This window comes from Chinchilla lanigera, unplaced genomic scaffold, assembly GCF_000276665.1.
Source record: "Chinchilla lanigera isolate Chin_1 unplaced genomic scaffold, ChiLan1.0 scaffold00099, whole genome shotgun sequence".
Classification (NCBI taxonomy): Eukaryota; Metazoa; Chordata; class Mammalia; order Rodentia; family Chinchillidae; genus Chinchilla; species Chinchilla lanigera.
In genome coordinates, this window is record NW_004955500.1 from 7,418,381 (window position 1) to 7,434,748 (window position 16,368).

At 38.2% G+C, this 16,368-nt stretch overlaps 1 pseudogene; it reads right to left on the reverse strand.

The window, feature by feature from the left end:
* Nucleotides 1-1,598: 1,598 nt before the first annotated feature.
* LOC102026889 lies at nt 1,599-3,977 on the reverse strand (annotated as a pseudogene).
* Between the last annotated feature and the right edge of the window lie 12,391 nt (nt 3,978-16,368).

Below are 16,368 nucleotides of genomic sequence, written 5' to 3' on the forward strand. Positions count from 1 at the left end.
TATCCTTCTTTTACTCTTTAAAATTAAAAAAAAAAAAAACAAAATTAATGGAGAAATCAGATACTTCCATGACAAAGAAGAACTGAAGAAATTCATGATCACCAAACCAACACTGCTCAGACTTATGACCCATCCTTTTTTGGTACAGTTCTGTACATCTACTTTGTAGAACCTCAATGTCTTTTCTTGGTACAATATACCTTGTTTATATGGTACTATAACTTTGGCTGATTGCACTGTACAGTACTGCGGTTTTATGTTCTGTTACACAGTATAGTACTGCATTTAAGAGTTATACAACTACAAGCAAAGTCATTAAGTTAGAGATTCCTTTAAGTGTTTCTTTATTCTGAATATAGTAATGTACATACTATATATAATTCTTCATTTAATAACCAATTCATTTAATGATCTAGTTACAGGAATAGAACTTGGTCATTAAATAAGGAATGAGGATATCTTATTTCTCCATAAATTTTGAAAGATAATTTTGCAGGATACATCAATCTGTGTTGCAAGTTGTGCTAGGGTTTGAAATACTTCTCTCCAAGTTTTCCTTGACTTCAGGGTTTGCTTGAAGTCTGCTGTAGTTCTGATGTCTTTTCCTTTGTAGGCGATTTGTTTCTTCTCTGTAACAGCTTCTAAGATTTTGTTCTTATGTTAAATTTCTGGAATCCTGGCTATTATATGCCTTGGTGTCATTCTTTTATGATCATGGCCCTTTGGGCCTCTACATAACTCACTTATTTGTAAGTCAGATTCTTTTTCCATGCTTGAAAAATTTTATGGTATTACTTCTGTAAGCAGGTTTTTTATGCCCTTTGTCATATCATCTGATTTTTCATTGATTCCAATTAATCTTAGTCTTCCTTGCATTGTCTAGCAGCTGCTTGATGGATTTTTCATGGCCCCTTGCTATTTTTAAGGTACCTCTCTTTTTTTTTTTTTTTTTTTTTTTGGAAATTTAAAGAAAAAATTTATTGAAGGTCTGAAAAACAATTCCTAAAAGATTGATTTTCCAGAAAACTGTAGCTACACAACGCATTGCATCTATCATGTTAAAACGTGCATTAGACACAAATACAAAAACCATGAAACAATTCACCATTCTTCAACAATCTGAGCAAAGGTAAAATGCCTAAAGAGCAACATGGATGACTTGCAAAGGATGGGCTCTTTAAGCACCATTAAAAGAAAAAGAGCACAAATGGATGAGTGTGTTCAGTTACACACACTGAATTGGACCTTTGGCACTAAGAATCAGAGCATTTTGTCATATAGCATTAACACATATCATAAAAGTGCATAGTGTCAAAGGAATAGAACCACCAGCATTCAAAACACAGCTTTGTCAACAAGGCAATAAAACACTCTACAACATGACTCTCTGCTGTCCATCATTAATACAATGGTAGCAACTTTGAAACAAAAAAAAAGAAAAAAGGAGTTAAAATCCCCTTTTATTTTTTCTGTTCAAAGTCAAACGAAACAAATATCAACTCTGTTATACACGAACATCTTCAAAGTCATCATTTGTACAAGAGAAAGACTTGGAACAAAAACGTGCAGACAGAGATCCAAATACAGATGAGAGTGCCTCACACTGCTTTCTGATGGTACTCAGGAGGGGCCGCTTCAGAATCACTGGCGCTAAACAAAGTTGCCGAATTCTTCTCCAGATATTTAAGGAAATCATGTAATAAATCAGTAATAAAGCAAGGCTTTTCTCATCCAGAGGTGTATAGGCCTACATCGCTCCAATTTGTACAAATAATCTCAGTAGATGTGGTGCCTGTATACCTGGGACGTGGGTGCGTCAGGGTGATAGGCAAGGATCTCGGCATGCTGTGGTCTCTCAGATTTGCAGAGGAGCTGAGCGCCCAGCATCACACTGAAGCATTCTTTTATCCCTGCTACAGCCTCCTTAACAGCATGCTCCTTATTATCCGTGTTTCCTCGAGATTTCTTATAATTTGCATCATCCTCTAGAATGGAGTCCACATTCTTCTTGGCAGGAAGATAAAAGACCTGCTTCTGCCTGGTAATTAGGTCCCAGTCATCAACAAGGTCCCAGTCACCAACAAGGGATCTTTTCTTTAACTTCAACTCTGTTCATAAATGTTTCTCCATTTTCAACAGTAGGATCAACCCAAGCCCTCTTCTTCCGAGGAGGCTGAGGTGTCTCACTGGCACTGCCACCATCTCCATTACCAGGTGTTTTCTGTTTGTTCTTTTTAGTTTTCACTTCAACACATTTCTGTTGAAAACCAGATGTCTTCTTTCCTGGAGCAGCCCCTCTCATCTTTCCCTCTGCATGTTGCTCCTGACTGGCCTTTTGAAGTTTGTGCTGTTTCTGCAGATTGTCCACATACTTGAGTACTGTGCTTTCTGGAACCCACTCAACCCAATTTTTATCCCAATCACTGTAATGTATAAAGTATTTTACTTGTTTGTCCTTTATGGCAACCTTTACACACTTTGCTTCATAAAGAAGAAACTATACCAACAAGAATAAAATAAAAAATTTAAAAATAGCAACAGAGGAGAAGAAAACAGTTGGGTGGGAGAGGGGCTACATATAGACAGAAGAGTCACAGTAATGTATGGGGGAATTCATGGGCTGATACGGAAAAAGGTAGGGGATGGAGGTGGAATATGGCAAATTAGAAACCAGAAGAGGATTTACCATACTGTTAATTTTCTACATGAAAAAGAATTAAGAAATATCATTGCTGTAGGACGTTGATATGAAGAAACAAGATAGGGAGGTGAGAAGAGAAAAAGAATCTAGACACCAACTGCATCAAAACAAGTAGAAGAAAAATAAAAACAAAAACAAAACAAAAAATCCTAAGGGGAAAAAAAAAAAAAAAAAAACAACCAAATAATGCAAATCAAACAAATAATACAACACAAAAATCCGGTACTCAGAAGGTGTCAAGGGAGCTCAGTTTAAACGCTCCAACCACAGGATGTATATGAGATTCACATGTAGCCACTTTGCCAGAAAGCCTGAGAGATGGCAGTGATGCCTGTGTGACCAGGTCCTCACTCTCGGAAGTCTGCAGTTTGTTCAGGCTGTGTGCACCAACCTGCTGGAGTCTGCAGACCCTGCTGCTCTGGCTGGGGCATGCGCAGATGTCGCTACCCCTCGTGGAGGTTCTCTAAGGGAGGGGAAGTTGCTGCAGTTCCTTCTTAACCGCTATGCCGCAGAATCCATGAGTCTGCACAATTTCTCTTCGCAGTCTGGTTGCAGGTTTCCCTGCCGCTGTGTTCTCCACGGACGGGGATATGTTCCTGTGACTGGGGTGGTGCACTGTATGCCACAGAAGGAATAGAGCCATCTCAGTCTGCGGCTCATCCCCGGCCAGGGCTAATGTCTGCGACTCCACAGTCCAGCAGACATGCAGAACCCATGCTAGGCTGTTTGATCCCACAGTTCATGACTCAGCTGTCCTGCGGGCTGCAGAGCTGGTTCCGGCCAATCTGTATGCATTTGCCTATGGCTCAGCAGGCTGTCAGGGCAAGGGGCCTATTTAGACTGCGTTGGAGTCCTGGCCTGTGTGCACACCCCAGTGAATAGTCTGGCTGTCTGGATGGGCAGGTTTGTGAGCTGCTCCAACTCAGCTAGGACACCCTTTGCCTGTATATCCCCTCTCTGGCCTGAGTCTGGTTGGGGGGAAGTCCCCCCCCCCAGTTCATAGACTATGCTGGAGCAGAGAACACAGGGATGTCTTTCCCCTGTGTTTGGAAGAGGGGGATATACATGTGGGGTCAGTGAGGGCACCAACTGTGTCCCAGGAATCCAGTCTCTGGAGCACTAGGTTGTCCCTCAGAACTTCTGTCTCACTATCCAAGATGGCTGCTCCCTGACAGAGTGGGGAGCACAGGCAGCTGAGCTGCCACAGCACTGCTACTTGCCTTTCGTTAACTGTCCATTTGGTTGACTCTGTTGTGGCAGAGTGGGATGCATGCATTGTTCCATATCTGGAACACGCCACCGATGGGATCATAAACTCTCTGCTGCAGTAATAAATTAAAGAGGCTGGGTTTAAAATAAAGACAATTTACTTGGGAAAGAATGAAAAAGAAAAAAAAAGGAAAAAAAAAGAATGAAAAAGAAGATAAACAGCTACTCTGGGAGAGCTGGACATTGTGGTGCATGACTGTAATCCCAGCACTTAGGAGGCTGAGGCAGGAAGGTTGCTGTGAGTTCAAGGTCAGCGTAGGCTACATAATGAGTTCAAGGCCAACCTGGACTACATAAGAAGACTTCATCTCAAAAATAACCCCCCAAAAAAGAAATAAAGCCACTCTGGGGAATTAGGGGTGATCAGTGAATACCTATGGGATTTTGTTCTCAGCTCCTTTTTATTTAGGACTAGTGATTGCACCCATCCCCCATGTGGGCACCTGGAAGTTGTTGCCATTTAACTGACTCTCTGCCTTTGATCCTAACCTGGGCACCTCTATCTATGCTCTTTCTGGCCATTTGACTTCTTCCTGTCCCTTTGTGATGGATAAGTGGGGGTCTTATTAAAAGGTGACTTAGAGATAATGATTAAGCAAAGGGGACATGTGTGTTTTGTGTATTAAACAGAGTCTTTAGGTGGCTGCTCCTTATCTGCTTTGCTTTTAATGGGGTGGTGCTTGTTACCCTGGCCTTTCATGTTCCCGGCTGCACCCTTGTTTTGCCTGTTGATTCTTCCTGCTAAATTCTTATGTTAGCTGTATCACCTGGCACTTTCCTGAGTCAGGTTTCTCCGTCTCCCCGTCTCCCCTCCCTCTCCCTTTGACTTTCTAATTGCTGAATTCTAACTGCAGAGGCAAAAGCTGCCTTTAGTAAGGTTTTCTATTAATTTCTTTAATCAAGTTTAATGAGATCCTATTTTATGCTTTTTCCTGCCTACGACCTCCAGTCCCTACCATTTGATCTATGTATCAGCTTTCCTTATGAATTTTCTATTTCAGCACGAAACCCTTTCGCACCTTCCAAATACCCTCCTTCTCAGTGGCTCTTTCCTGGGCTTCTCTCTCAGCCCTGTTGGATCTCTTCTCTAATATTCTTTTGGTCTTTAGAATTTTCTTTTCTTTTTTTTGTTTGTTTCCTCAAAATTGGCATACTTTATTAAAAGAAACACTGGAAATGGAGCCTTTTAAAGAAATAATCTGTGCAACGGCACACACCTATAATCAGGAGGCTGAGGTAGGGAGATCACCAGGAGTTCAAGGCCAGCCTAGGCTACAAACTGAGTTCAAGGCCAGCCTAGACTACATAGTGAGACCCTGTCTCAAAAAAATACTAAAAAAACAAAGAAAAATTAACTTTCATTTTCACTAGTAGGTGTAGTAGAGAAGCCAGGTTTCTACACCAATTAATAGAAAATGAATCTCTTATACATCTAATTCCAATACAAATAAAGGCCATACATAGGTAGGTTAGGACTGATTCCACCCATTCCATTAAAATATTTCCATTTCCAAATTATTAGATACTGAAATTCTTTATGTTCCACATTTAGTATATGTACTGCCAGTTACTGAACTTATAAAATGCTTGCTTTCATAGGTGTTCTTTTTAGTCAAAGGATTTATCAGCAGTCCAGATGCTGTCCACTTACCTGACATTACAGAGTGAAGAAAGGAAACAAAACTGCATAACATATAAGACTTCTACTTCTTTTCAAATGCTGTAAGTAAACTATAAAATCTAGCATTATATTTAGATCCTTATAACTTTCAAGTGTCTGAGTGTCTTGCAATCTGCTCTCCTCTTTCAAATTTCTCTCCATTCTAAACAGAACATTGTTTCTTAGCTCTGATGTTGTAGAATCAAACACACAAACAAAAATGTCTATGTTCTATGTTTTATATATTATGAACTGAAAATAACCAAAGAAATAAAATTTGTTACATGGATACATTATTTTCCCTCTTAAATACCAATTGTTTACATTAACCCTATTTCTGATTTACAATGTAGAAACTTTCTCCAATTTTATTAAATTTATTATAATGCTTCCTCCTCACATACATTACTCTCAATTTTCATTTTGACCCATTTTGACCCAGCTTGAGGAAGCTGGTATGTTTTAAAATTAGCACATTCTATCATTATAAAACAGGCAAGGATTAATGGTAACCACTTAGCATTCAGCTGCTGACTGACTGATTAGTCTACCTACGGATTACTGTACTAACGCTTCTGACATTTTACTATCATTACCGGCTGTGTTTTTATTATTAATAATTCTATTGGTACAATTTAGATATGCACAATGATCACATTCATCATAGGGAACTTGCACCTGTACGTGATACTCATCTTGGTTCTTCTCTTTTTCTCATTCCCCTCCCTTCCCTTCAACCCCTCTTTATTTCTCTTTTTTTTTTTTTTTTTTTTTTTGGTACCAGGAATTGAACTCAAGACCTTGTGCTTGCCAGGTAGGCGCTTGTGCCACTGAGCTATATCCCCGGCCCAGCCCCTCTTTACTTACAAAGCTTTGTTTCCATTTTATCTTTCTCTTTTCATTTCTTTCTCTTTCCCTTCCTTCTTTCCTCCTCAGTTTCTCTCTTCCTACTTCACAGTATCTATTATACATATTCTTATTTACACCTTCAGACTCTTATTTACATCTTCAGATTCTCTCAACAGGGAGACAAAGTGATATTTACACGTGTGTCCAATTTGTTTCATATAAGAGTATGGTCTCAAGGGCTATCCATTTAGGTATAAATGTCTCAAGTTTATCCTTATTGATGGTTGAGTAATATGTCATTGTATAAAAAGACCACATCTTTTTGTATCCATTCATTCATTGATGGGCATTGGGGTTGTTTCCAAGATTGAGCTATTACAAACTGTGCTGCTGTAAACATGGGTGCACATCTATCACTGTGGTATGATGCTTTTAATTCTTTTGGGAAAAGGTCGGGGCGGGGGGGGGGGAATAGCTGATCAAATGGGACCTCTACTCATAGTTTCTTGAGGAATCTCCACACTGATTTCCACAGTGGTTGCACCAGTCTACCCTCCCACCAGCAGTGGAGAAGTGTTCATTTTTCCTCACAGCTCTGCCAGCATTTGTTTTTAATTGATTTCTTGATAGTAGCCATTCTTTCTGGAGTGAAATGGAATCCCAATATTGTTTTAATTTGCAACTCTTGAATAACCAGTGAATAGCCAGTTGAAAATGGTTGCAACTCTTGAATAACCAGTTGAACATTTTTTCTTATATTTATTTGCCATTTGTACTTCTTCATCTGAGAAATATCTATGTACTTCACATGCCCATTTTTGGATTGGGTCTTTAAATTTGGTGGGGTCTTATTCTTTTCAATTCTTTATATGTTCTAGATATTAGTCTTTTAAGGAAGAACTGGCCAAAATTTTTTCCCACTCTGTGGGTTGTCTTTTCACTCTGTTGGTGATTTCTTTTGCTGTGCTAAAGCTTTTTAATAAGGTGAGATCCAAGTTGTTGATTCTTTGTAGTATTTCCCATTAAATAAGGGTTTTGTTCATGAAGTCTTTGACTACACCTATGTCTTCAACAGTTCTACCTATTCTGTCTTCCAACAGATTTAGTGTTTCTGTCTTAATATTTAGATCTTTGATTTGTATTGATTTTGATTTAGTGAAGAATAATACATGTAGGTCTAGTTTTACTCTTCAGCTTGTGAAAAGCCAGTTTTTCCAGCACCATTTGTTAAAGAGGCTGTCTTTCTTCCAGTGAACATGTGTTGTAGTCAGGGCTTTCAAGGGGATAGATTTAATATGGAACACATAATTTATAGAATTCTTTTACAATATTCACTCAAAAAGTCAAATGCAAAAGAGTGCAGAAATCTGTCCATAGGCTGGGTGTGGTAGTGCATGCCTGTAATCCTAGCACTCTGGAAGGTGAGGCAGGAGGATCGTTGTGAGTTCAAAACCAGCCTGGGCTACAAAGGGAGCTCAAGGCCACCCTGACTGCATAGCGAGACCCTGTCTCAAAAAGAAGACAAAAAAAAAATCTGTCCATATACTAGAGACCCATAGAATCCAGCTGAGGGCCTGGATTCCATGGCAATGTCCTCCATGAGTCCAGTGGGAACATAGAACCCATGACAATGTCTCGTGCAAGTCTGTATCAAGGATCTGCACTGGATAAGCCCAAAGGCCAATGAGGGAAGCTAGATAATCTGCACCAGCACTATAAAGGATGTGTTCCAGCAGGCTGAGGGGTCCACACTAGAGCCTGAAAGTGATGCTCAAGGTAAAGACCAGAGCTCCCCAGAAGAGAACCACAGCTAGCCTCAGTGACAGTGAGGACAAAGTCCTCTGTTAATGAGAACAGCTGAGTTCATACCAGGAAAACCAGCACAACAAGCTTCTCCAAGAGAATCAACAGTATACCATCTTCCCCTCCAGTTCTCCTTTTATGCTGTTGGAAGCAATCCTCAGATGGGCCTTCACACCCACAACAACACTGATTCAGTTCAGCTGTGTATTACACATTAACCATTAGTTAATCCACCACAACATGTTTGGCCACTTTGTCAAAAATAAGCATTTTTTGTCTAGTTGATCTATTTATTTGTGGCAGTGGGGTATTAAGGGCTCCTATTTCAATTGTGCTAATGCTTATTTGATACTTCATGTCCATTAATATTTGCTTTATATAGTTGGGTGCACCTATATTTGGTGCATATATATTTATGATTGTTATCTCTTTTTCTTGGAGTTTTCCCTTAACAAGTGTGTAGTGACCTTCTTTAATTCTTTTGATCAGCCTTGGTGTGGAGTTCACATTATCTGCAAGTAGGACAGCGACCCCTGCTTTCTTCTGGGTTCCTGTCACATGGAGTATTGTTCCCCATCCTTTAACTTTCAATCTCTGAATTTCTTTCTTGAGTTAAATATGTTTGTTATATGCAGCATATTGTCAGATCTTGTTTGCTGATCTGTTCTGCCAGTCTGTTTCTTTTGATTGGTCAGTTGAGACTGTTTACATGATTTGTATTGGCTGGTCCTTGTCGTATTATTTTCCTACTCATGGTTCCTTGTCTTTCCCCTCTTATTGCTTATTTTGCCTCGCAGCTTCTTTCTCTTGGCACTCTTGAAATTGTGATCATTGTTATCTCTTTGTAGAATATCTTTCTGAACACTTTGTGGAGCTAGCTTGGCAGTCATAAATTTCTTCAGTTTTCCTTTGTCATGGGAGGATTTTATTTCTCTTTTAATACTGGAAGATAGTTGTCTTGGTTACTTTTCTCTCATTGCTGGGACAAAATACCTGATGCCCAAAATTAAGGAAGGAAAGGTTTATTTTGCTTACAGTTCATGGAGGTTTCAGTCTGTACTTGGCAGATTATAAGGCAGAGTGGCACATGGCAGAGGGCTGCAGCTCCTGGTGCAGAACACAGCAAAAGCAACCACCATACACCAGGGCGGAATGGGGGAGGAATCGCCTCAAGCACCCTTTTCCTCTCCCTTACATATGCAAACTGTCCACCCCAGGGTGGGTGTAGCTCTCACACCAATCAAACTCTAAAAGCCTGCCCCGTGGCCGCTTGAGGCTTTGGGGGGACACAAACCATGACAATAGTTTTTCAAGGTACATCAATTTGGGTTGGAAGCTGTTTTCTTTGAGGACTTGAAATATTTTGCTCCAAGCTCTCCTTGACTTAAGGCTTTATGTTGAGAAGTCTGCTGTAATTCTGATGGGCTTTCTTTATAGATGATTTGTTTCTTTTCTCTAACGTCATCTAATATTTTGTTCTTGTGCTGAATTTCTGGGATCTTGATTATTATATATCTTGGTGTAGATTTATTTCAGTCATGATTAATTGGAATTCTGTATGACTCACCTATCTCTATTCTTTCTCCACACTTAGGAAGTTTTCTGCTATTAATTCTGTGAACAGGTTGTTTATGTCATTTGTGCTGACTCCTGCTTTTTCATTGATTCTGATCAATCTTACATTGTTCTTCATTGCAGCATCTTGCAGTTGTTGGATTGTTTTTTCATGGCCCTTTGCCATTTTTAATAGATCTTTCTTGCCCAGTGTGGTGCCACACCCCTGTAATCTCAGCACTCAGGAGGTTGAGACAGGAGGATCACTTCGAGCTCAAGACCAGCCTGAACTGCATAGTGAAACCCAGGCTAAAAAAAGACAGAAAAAGAGATCCTTCTTTTTGTGATCACTAGCTATGATCTTGTCTTCTAGGACTGATATTCTATGTTCACTTTCTTTGTTGTAAACTTTCAAATTTTAGTTTCCTGGATATCTGTTTGAATCTGTTTCTTGGATTCCATTTCTTTCCTGTGTTCCTTCATTTTTCTATGCTTCTCTATTTTTTATCTATGTCTCCTCTGGATTTGCTGAGCAAGTCCTTAATTATGGTTGTCATCCTTTTTTTACCTGAGATTATTTCTTTTCTCATTTCCTCTATAGCCTCGCATATGTGGGGTTTTTTTATTTCTGCTGTGTAGAAGTGATAAAGAGGGACGTCCCTTCCTTGTTTTTAATCTTAAGGTAAAGCTTTCACTTTTCCACTACTGAATATGTGTACTGTGGGTTTTTCATGTATGGCCACTATTGTGATGGGGTAGTTTCTTTCTTTACCGGTTTTGTTCAGTGTTTTTAATCACAAAATGGTGTTAAACTTTGTCAGCTGTTTTGTCATATTTTGACATGTTTTGTTGCCTGTGCTTTTAGAGTCAAACCTGAAAAACATCATTGCCTGGACCAATTTTGGAGTTTCCCCATGTATTTTTTTCTAGTCATTTTACATATTCATATTCTATTTCAAGTATTTTAATCATTTTGAGTTGATTTTTGTATGCAGTATGAAGTAAAAACCCAGATTCTTGCATGTGGGCACATTCAGTTTTCCAGCACCGTTTAATGAACTGATTGTCCTTTTCCTATTGTACTATATTCATGGCATCTTTACTGCAGATCAATTGACTGCAGATGTGTGGGTTCTTTTCTGGGCTCTCAATTTTATGACAATGGCCAATGCATCTGTCTTTACACCAGTACCATGCTGTTTTAATTACTCTTGTTTTGTAATAGAGTTTGAAGTCTACTGGGGTAATGTCTCCAACTTTGTTCATTTTGCTCATGATTACCTTGGCTATTTTGAGTTTTTATGGTTCCTGTACATTTTAGGACCATTTTTTTCTTTGTCTATGAGAGATGACTTCAGAACTTTGGTCAGGGTTGAACTAAACCTGTAGATCTCTTCAGGTAGTCTAGACACTTTAACAATTACAATTCTTCCAGCTGTTGGCAACTGTCGCTTTAATGTGGAGGAAAGGGAACACTTGCCTCAGTGGGAATGTAAATTTGTACAAAAGTTGTGGAAAACAATCTGGAGATTCCTCAAAAAGTAGAATTACCATATGGTCCAGCAATCCCACTTATCAGTTTTTATCTGAAATATCTGAAAATCAGTATGTCAAAGAGATATCTGCACACCCATGTTCATTGCAATACTGATTACAGTGGCCAAGTTATGGAGTCAACTTGTGATTCCAAGGAATCCATGAATAATGAAAACATGATGTATATGCAATGTGATACTATTAAGCCTTAAAAAAGAGGAAATCATATTATTCATGACAATGTAGGTAGAATTGGATAATATTATATTAAGTGAAATAGAAAACCCACGTGAAATCTAAAACAACTGAATTTAAATAAAGAGCAGAATGGCTGTTGGGTGAGAGAAATAGACAAATGATAGTTAAAGAATACAAAAGCTCGGTTTGACAAGAGAAATAATTTTTTTAAAGACCAATTGCATGGTTTGGTGAATTAATTGAATTCTGTACATTTCAATATCACCAAGAACACATTTCAAACGGTCTCATAAAAAAGTTAGATATTTGAAGTGATGGGTATTAGTTTAATTAAATATTTCCTTATTGTATTAAAACTCATATACCACTTTGTATTCCATAAAGATATACAACTATAATTTGTCAGTGTAAAAAAGGGCTCTTGTGACAAGTTAGACTATTGGAAAACTGATATAATCTATCTCTTGAAATGATAAGCCAATTTTCTCTCCCTATTCCTTTATATCAAAATTATATTTCAGAAAAATCTACATTGAAATAATGTTATGAGACAATGGGCTACTGAGCCCCCCCCGCTATAATTATGTTATTGCATATTAGATTTTTCATGTCTATTAATAATTGTCCTATATACTTGGGTGCTCCTGTATTTGGTGCATACATATTTATGATTGTTATCTCTTCCTCTTGAAGTTTTCCCCTAACAAGTGTGTAGTGGCCTTCTTTATTCTTTTGATTATTCTTGGTTTGAAGTTCACATTATCTGCAAAGAGTATAACTACCCCTACTTTTTTCTGGGTTCCCATTGCATGGAGTACAGTTGTCCTTCTCTATATCACAGTTCACTTATTGTGGCCTCACTGTATCATGGGTATTTTTAAAAAATATATCTAATTCTGTATTGTGGAGTTTTCACTATATTGCAGGATTTTGCAATATATAGGTATTTATATAATCTGTATGATTTTAACTATTTTTGCCTAAAAAATTTTAAAACAATATAAAAAATATAAAACATGTTAATTCAAGCATATTAAAAGAATATTAAATCAAAATAAAATACAGTATGTATTTCATCAGTAGATGAATACCATACTGTGCACAATGGAAATACAGTACGCCACTATCACTTGCACAAGTTTGCCAACCTGAGATTGCACACGGAACACTATTGGCTAATGGAATGGAAGGCAACCAACCACAGCACTGTGTTCTGTATCCTGGGCACTGACTGGCTCAGTGACTGTAGCATCAGTCTGTTTGCTCTCCCACACTGTGCCCATATGTTTAGCATCTCTCCTCATTCAAGTTGTAGTATACTTCACTGGTGAGTACCCATATACAATTTTACATGTTGTTAAAATTATGTAGTTTTAAAGGTGTGGAAAGTGTTTAAGAGCATATGAACTGTTTATGAGAGTGTGGGAAAGGTTAATAAGAGAGTAGAAAATATTTATAAAGCTTTAAAATATATATAAATAATAAAATAAATATAATGCCGTTACTTTTCGGATTTTCACCTATGGCAGGGATCTCTGGAAAGTAACTCCCACGGAAGGTGAGGGATCATTGCATTGCTTTCCACCGTTTGACTTTTGGTCTGTGAATTTCTTTTTGAGTTAAATATGTTTCTTGTATGCAGTATATTGTTGGATCTTGTTTCTTGATCCATTCTGCCAGTCTGTTTCTTTTGATTGGTGAATTGAGACCATTTACATTGATGGTTATAACTGATATGCATCTTATCTATCTAACTTAGCTGCCTATAATAATGTTATCACTAGCTGTCAGCAAACCTCATCTTTCCTGCCTTTATAAGAAGTGTGGAATTGGAACAAATGGGGAGGGTGTTCATTTCACTGACCTTATGGAGAGTTTAGTGTGTGCTGGGATGCCACTTTTTCCTCTAGGGGTAAAGAAGAGTTGTTTCCTTTTATAGAATCCAAATAAATGGGGCCGTAAGAAAAGCAATCACAAAAATAAAGCATGTCTTCAAGCACAAGAGACTGAAATCTCATTCCCCTGGTGGACTCCTTCTTTTGTAGTAGAATTCTTGATTTTTTTCCTTTTGGTACGGGAGATTAAACCCAGGATTTTGCACTGAGCTACATCTTCACCCCCTTTTTAAATTTTTCATTTTAAGACAGTCTCACTAAGTCACTAAGTTGCCCAATTTAGGCTCAAATTTGTGATCTTCCCGCCTCAGCTTCCCAGAGGACTAGGACTATAGAAGTACACTACCCTGCCTGGGATTAGTCTTGCTTTTCTTTCTTCTATGACTATTTGAGCCAGCAAGAGAGAATTATAAAAACCAGCAAAGCAGGGGGAGAGTGGGAACACAGTCTGCCTGCTTGTGTGGCAAAGGTGTGTGAGTCTCTTGTGGGAGTCACTTGGTAAGCTTGGTAGAGAGCTGGAGTTGTCCTGTTTCACAGTGCCCCATCCAAGGAGTGGAGAGGCTTCTTCTGCAGCAAGAGACTCATATACTGCGGGTACTGGAGTAAAGAGAATGGACAGGAGTCAAGTCTTGTGGGTCGAGGAACAGCTGTGCGGTGAGAATGAGCCGGACTTTCCCACTCTCATGCCTCTCCCAGAGGTATATTTCTACAACTGACACCCAGACAGCATTTTTTTTGCTAGCCATTGCTAATGACAAAATGAGTGGTGATCAATAGTGAGACAGTTATGACAGGGCTAATTGCAGGAATTCACTTGTTCCCTCCCTCCCCCTTCTTTTTGTCTCCCAAATGGAGAAATTGAGGCTTTAGGACATGGCAGAGGGGATGTTTTGAGCCAGATTAGGCCTCTTCAAAACTGTAAGACCTCGGGGCTGGGGATTTAGCTCAGCGGCAAAAGCGCCTGCCTGGCAAGCGCAAGGTCGTGTATTCGGTTCCTGGTACCGGAGAAAAACCAAAAAAAAAAAAAATCTGTAAGACCTCAGTTCAAATCTGCATTTAGAGAATGAGAGGAGTAAAATGTAAACTGAGTTTGGAGTACATGATTTAAAATAGAATGCACATTTATTAAACAAAGTAATCAGAACTTTCAGGATTTTGTGGAAGAAACAGGTAATAGGGATTACATGGCCCAACTGAATGCAGTGACTGGGAAAGGAAACAAACCTGTTTTATGCTTTTGTACCACAAAGTTTAATAACTTCTCAGTTAATGGGTTACATTGAAATCTTTACATATAAGAGGTATTAGAAGAAAACATAATTGAATATGGGTGGTGAAATCATTTTAATATCATCTTTTCTTTAAGAAATATGCTCTGTTATTTCTTATGACTCTAAAATTGGAAATTAAAAGGTTTCTAATTAGTACACAGTTTAAAATATGGTGTGCTTTACATATAAAAAGTGAAATTAAAAATATTTAATGTTATTAATTATATTCATTCATTATTCTCATTGCTGTATATAAAATAGTAGTTGCTCAGATTACAAGATGTAGGCATGCAAAAGTAATCAACTAATGTAAGCCCAAACCGGTCTAGAAAATACACTGTAAAGTGTATTCACTTCTGAGGAAAACCATAAACACATTAGACTGACAGAAAGGCCAAAAGTTTAAAGCTTTATCTAGTATTTTGAACTACAGAAAGTAATAGGGCATTGTGGTTTTTTGGCCAGTGGAGACAAATTGTAAGAGGGTAAAGGGAAAAAATTGACAATGAATAAATGTTGCATTGTTAAGCAAGTAAGTCTCTCAGGTGATAAAAGCAGTCATGTGGTAGCTGTCTTCTCAGAACAGATAGCTTTACTATGAAAATTTCCTCTATAAATATAAATTTTCCTTATAAAACAGTATCTCTTCAATCCTATTACTGTGATTCAAGTGTCTTAAAATAAACCAACCTGAAATGATCCATATGCCAAAGAGAGATATATTTGGCATGACATCTTGTGATCTCTTACAGTCATATTTTGGGGTGATGTGTCCTGAGATCCAGTAGTTACAAACCATTGCGTTTTCTAAGTAGGTGAAATGGAAAAAACGAACACTAAAAGGAAGCGAATTGTTGGAGAGAGCTCTATTACTTGCTTCAATTCCCAAATAATAGAACAGCAAATTTCTTGGTATCACCCAAATGATTCAATTGATAACTATACTGTTCAGAAAATTTAGTGCTTTTGTCGGTCTGCATGAGCTCCTCAAAGATATAACTCTTCCATACACTCCAACTTTATAACTTCTCTTCCCTAGGATCTATTATGGAGAAAGAGAGAGATCTTTCTAATTATTTAATTTCAAAAACAAGTCAGTACATACATGATTTTTAATTTAATACCAAAGAAATGATATGAGTGATAAATTATGACCAGACAAATTTCTGAGTGAAGTTGGCTATGTGTTCTGTAGATCTAGCTTTGAGCAGGACTTAATCCTCCTTTCCCACCTCTACTCTTCCCTCAAAGTATCTTTGTCCCAGTTAAACTTTCCTGTGATATTTTTGTTACCAATCTCTGACCACAAACTGGGTCCTTCTTCCCTTTTGGAATTGTGGAACCAATAATAAGATCAGACATCAATGGAGCAGTGAAGAAGATCTTATTCTTCACCAAGAATAGGAAAAATGAGAGCTAAAACTACTAACGCAACTCCTGAAATTATTGGAGATTAGGAAGTTATAGATGTAGAGTAAAAGAAATAAAGGGGAGGGATGAGCTTATGAAAGGAAGGAATATTCATGTTTTTTCTGGGAATAGGTGGAGATTTTTCAGGAATTTTGATGCCACCCCTTTTTGCTCCTTTTGTGGTTCTTTCTGTTTATTGTGATGGCAGTTGTCAACTGTTAT